This window comes from Apodemus sylvaticus, chromosome 2 (assembly GCF_947179515.1).
Source record: "Apodemus sylvaticus chromosome 2, mApoSyl1.1, whole genome shotgun sequence".
Classification (NCBI taxonomy): domain Eukaryota; kingdom Metazoa; phylum Chordata; class Mammalia; order Rodentia; family Muridae; genus Apodemus; species Apodemus sylvaticus.
In genome coordinates, this window is record NC_067473.1 from 160958212 (window position 1) to 160963756 (window position 5545).

Genomic DNA, 5545 nt, shown 5'->3' on the forward strand with positions numbered 1-5545 from the left:
CTACCACTGCCTTTAATGTGTATTTTAAAGTGTCTGAGTTTTCACATGTGGACTAGTGGACTCTCATTAATTTTTTTCACCTGTTTATTTGTATATTTATGCAGTAAGTATGTGAGTGTTCTGAGTCAGGACCTGCAGTGCAAGAAAGGTAGGGAGACCTGACCCACCTCCTGGCAGCCTACAGACTGCAGACAGACAATATGAAATGGTTAATATACTGCCTCTCCAACCTTCTTCTGGGGGATGGAGACTCAGGGTGAGAAATCTTCAAATTCTTAGTGAACACAGCATTGCCTTTGTTACTTGGGCTTTTCACCAGTTTCTGCAAACTTTTTTTGTTTTGTTTTGTTTTTTGAGACAGGGTTTCTCTATGTAGTCCTGGCTGTCCTGGAACTCACTCTGTAGACCAGGCTGGCCTTGAACTTAGAAATCTGCCTGCCTCTGCCTCCTAAGTGCTGGGATTACAGGTGTGAGCCACCATGCCCGGCACTGCAAACTTTTATCAGTGTCCATTGGGCAATACCAGACCAGGACCGAGTGCCCCCAGACTCCCAGAAGGCGTGAAGGGCTCTTCTCCAAGGCCTCCTCAGAGGGGATTGCTGAAACACCCCTTTCCCCACAGCATGTAATTCCCAAAGAGAATTAGTGTGAGTCTCTCACTCTAAAACACTCCTGCCTTCTTCCTTATAGTTCCCTTAGCCAACTGACCCTGTTAGCCAGCCCAGCTGGCCTGGTAGACAGAGAGAAATGGGCGGAACAGATGACAGGTAGCCTTTACCCTGAGTGTTTGGAGTTTCAGTGGGAGCAAAGACTTGGCCAGTTATTCTCCATCTTGGTAACCTTGCAGCACCCCAGAAAACATTTGGAAATATAAGACATTTTACGTTGCAACTGCTTGGAATTCCGATGGTCACCTAGTGCACAGAGGCCAGGGATGTTGCTGTGATCTGCAGTGCAAGACAGGCCCAGACAATGAGGAATTGCCTGGCTGGGAATGTCAGTAGCGAGGACCTTGTCAAGCCGCGTAACTTACCAAAGGAGTAAGTCATCTTCCCAGGTCGCTAAATTGAGGATGGGAGAGAGAAATTTTCTGGTCTATCCCGTTAGCTTTATACTACATAAAGAAAGATAAAAGGATGCTGTTTGCCACAGTAGACTGCCCCATAGTTAGTGCTAAGTATAAGAGTAAAGGGGTATGTTTAATTGTGTGACTCGTTTTTACCCTAGAAAGCATAAAGGCTGAAAGGGAAAAGGGGAAAGAAATTTCGATAAATTAATAGATTCCCACAAATCAATGAGGGCCGAGATGGTTGATGTTTTTCCAGTGCATGCTCTACTCTGTCAAGAGATAAACCTTGTATCCTAGCCACGATGTGAGATTCTGTTGTCGGTGGAGTAGGCCAGCAAGTAATGACCACTGAGCTGGGCCCAGTGGCATACATTTGAAACTTCAGCGCTTGGAGGACTGGATAGGAGGATTGAAAATTTGAGAACAGCCTGGACCACAGAGGGAGTGTCTCAGAAACAAAAGAGAAATAGTAGCCAGGAGTCACCAAGGTAAACAAGGCTGGTGCTTGTCAGCAGAGTTTTCATAATATGGTCTACACACATGAAGGCATGTGGAAGGGAACACAGGTGCATATGTGGGCCACATCATTAACAGTAAACAGCAGGAGGTGTTGAGGCAGGCTTTCCTGGGGGTGGGGCAGGTGTGGAGGAGAAAGGGATCCTTCCTGTCACCTGTCCCTGAAATGATGAGGCTGGAAGACCCCTGAGTCCTAATGCTCACCCCACTGTGACCCTGAACGTTGGCTTCCTTCCCTGGTGCTGCTGTATCGTTTATGGCTGTACTGAGGGTGGGTGGGTGGCTGGTATGGGGCAGAGAAGGCAGCTCCTTATTTAAGAGATGGCTTGGGGCCCGGAGAGGCAACAGGGAGCCCTGGGTAGGAGGCCTTTCTCAGAAAAGGTAAAAATGTCCTTGAAATGACATACAGGACTCTTACTATTTTGGGAGTCAGGAAAGCAGCACCAGACTTGGGAAACCATGCACCCCAACTCCTGGGTGGTCCTGACAAAGTCACTTTGTTCTTAGGCCTTAGTTCCCCCATGTTCTGAGCGGGGAACTAGGTGCAGTCACCTGGCAAGGCCTTCGTCCTTGGGCAGCCTGCCCACTACTTCCTTCTCTTCATTCTTTAGATGACAGCCCTGGGCCCAGAGGTAAAAATGTCCATCCTCTCTCTGTCTCTCTCTCTCTCTCTGTGTCTCTCTCTGTGTCTCTCTCTCTGTCTCTTTCCCTGTCTCTCTCCCTCTTTCTCTCTCTTTCTCCCTTCCTCTCTCCCTCCCTTCCCCACCTCTCTCCCAACTCTCTTTTGATAGGATCTCTCTATGTAGCCCTGGCTGTCCTAGCACTCACTGTGTAGACCAGGCTGGCCTTCAACTTAGAGTGCTCTGCCTGCCTCTCAAGTGCCAGGAGTAAAGGATGTACCACTATGCCTGGCTTAAAAATGCTTTCTGGAAGACAAACAGTTTAAAAATAAAAATGGAAGTCATAGAGTAATACGTATGAAATGGTCACACTTATTATTATTATTATTATTATTTTACTTTTTGGAATTGCATGTAGGCTGGCATGCCATACACATCTGTAATTGCAGTACTTGGGAGGCTGGGGCAGATAGATGATGAGTTCGAGGCCAGCCTTGGTTATGAAGCAAGTTTAAGGTCAATTATACATAGAAATCTTGTCTCAGCATATGGCACAACAAAACCTGTAAGTCTGAAAGACAGCCAGGAAGAGATGGATTGATGAACATGTCACAGTGGTTCTCTTGGGGCTGTGGGGAAGGAGGAAGGGGGACAGTAGGCAGCTTTTGTTGTTTCATGATTCTGCATTTCTGGGAAACTATACACTGACAAAAATGGATTCACTAGGAGAGCTGAGGCAGGAGAAGTACTGTGAGTTCCAGACTGGGCTACAGAAAGATCCCCTGGTTGTGTGTGTGTGTGTGTGTGTGTGTGTGTATGTATTTGTGTGTATGATGTTTCAAATGGGACTCTGACCCAAGTACCACTATCTATCTCACATCAGGCTTGCACTGGTCCATTCCAGCTCTCTAGTGCCAGGGTCACCAAGCCACGCCAAGCCACTCTCTCACACTCTGTCAGGACACGCCCGAGTCACCACACTCTTTGGGCTAGGCATTCTCACAGAGTCCTTGAGATGAAAACTATTTGTCATGCTGCCTTAAGCCAGTACTCGGGTTTCAGGCCCAGCTAGCAAACAGAAGAGGCAGGGAGGAGCCGGCTTCTCGGAACCTCACAGACTAAACAGTCAGGGGAAGCAACCGGGCACCTTGCCTGTAGGACACTGGCTTCAGGGCTTGCTTGATTCAAGGGAACATAGGGGCGCTGGGGATACGGAGAGGTAGAAACAGCTCAGAGACACACACAGCCAAGGAGACATTACCTTGAGAGGATGAATCCATGGGCTTTGTGTGGGAGGGACCAAGCCCCTCCTGCTGGGCTGGCACCCCAGGAGTTATGACTGGTCTGTCTCAGGAGGTAAATGAAGTGAGGCTCCGTCAGAGGTTTACAACTGCTGCCGTTCTGCTTTGTGACGTCAGAAAACTGGTTTGTTGTTTTGGAGGGTCAGTTTCCTCCTCTGAAAAGCAGAGAAGGAGTCGGCCTCCCTCTCCTTACTGAAGGCTTCAAGGTATCATGGAAGTGTGTAGGGCATCTGTCAAACAGCCCAGCTAGCAGGTGGAACCCAGGTTGTCTGTTTCAAGAATGAGACAAGGCACTAGCTCAGAGGGGGACCCTCTTATTTATTTGGTAAACGCCTTATTCTTCAAGATTCAGCGCAATGCCAGTCTTCAGGGTGTCCTGTGAAATGGGTCCCTCCTGCTGTATCCCCCACACTCCCCCAGCACTTGGTTCTTATCCCTGCCTCCAGAACCCTCATCTCACTGTATTTCAACTACTTGTTAGGCAGGCCTGTTGCTTTCTACGAGCCTCTATGGCTGCTTAGGTCTGTGTCTGCAGGTCTGAGGCACAGAGAACACCTCTGTCTGCTGCTCCTCCTCCTGCTGCTGCAGAGAGGGCAGGAAGAGCCAGTGAGCACACGGGAACACTTACTTTGTGGCTGCTGCCCTCTCTGGGGCTCAAGTGACCACAGTCACTAGGGAGCTCTGCAGGGCCTGGGCTGTGTGAATGCCTCTCCTGTGGCTTCTTCACACTTTCCTTTGGGGTGTGAGCCTTTGAGGCTTTCACACCTGTGTGGTCACTGCTTGCAATCTGTGTCCTCCTAGCTGAGGTAGCTTGAGGGAGATTTTGGAGAAAAACACAGCCTGAGGAAGAGGAAGGACTTCTCCTTCCTGGGACAGCGTACCCACCCTCCTTGCCCCAGATACCAGTGTGGACCCAGCTTGTGTTCTCTTCCAATGTCTGCCATCCCTGCCTGTCCCTGGGCTCTTGGTCTGTGCCCACAGAGCTCTGCCTGGCCCCCACGCACACGGTTACCTCTGGTGCCCACATTCCTGCAACCCTGTGACCACAACAGGGGACATTACACATTCCTGGCCTATCAGCCAATGGTGTCAAAAAGAACAGAATGTCCTAGGACCTGGCCCAGCCCCCTACTTCGCCTGGGCCCCTCCCAGGCCTGGACAGGGCCAGGTAGATGGGGTGAGGAGTTCAGAGGGAAGGGGATGGGAAGAAGATGGTGGGGCCAGCAGGTGCTCGCAGTTTTGGGGGGACCCATTCTCCTTTTCCTCCAGCATCCTGGGTGTGAGGCTGACCTGGGATGACCTTGAGGGACCTCAATCAGAAGGGACCCTGGCTTCTGAAAGTCCACTTGAGTTTTCGTTCCCCTGGCCAACTTGCCTGACAGGAGAGTCCCTTTGGAGCTGGCTCTCTTCTCTTTTCCTCCTCCTACACCTTCCCTCAGCACTTTGCCCTGTCCTCCTCGGCTGTCTCCCTTTTCTGCCTTCCTGGCTTTTGTGTGTAGACTCCGTCCTTCCCCTCAGGTTCTCTAAGCCTCACCTGTCTTCTGTTCCTAGTCTCCTTGCCAGTCACTTCGCCATCCATCCCTGGCCGAAACTCTGCAGCTTCCCCCTGTCCCCAAAAGCCCTCCTCCCTGGAGAGCTCCCAGACCAGACTCCTCCTCCGACCCTCCCTCTGCCCTGCTCACCTTTAATTGAGATGCTAATGAGGCTTCTGTCGCTCCCGTCCTTGCCCGTGGCCGACTGGCGGGCTCCGGAGCCCGGCACTGCACCTGTCAGGTGAGAGGGTGGAGAGGCTCCGCTGCCAGATTTAACTGGAAAGGAACCAGTCACAGCCCAGCCACACCTGGGAGCCGGGAGCAGGAGGCAGCTCCGGCCTCCTGCTGCTGCCCGCGGTCCCCGAGGCAGAGAAGGAGGTAGCAGCGAGCCGGAGGCCAGGGCTAGAGCCTAGAGCAGAGGACCCAGGAGGAGCCAGGGGAGGCAGGGGAGGAAGTGGGGCAGGATCAGAGCGCCTGGCACAGAGAGGGAGACCCAGAGAGAAGCGG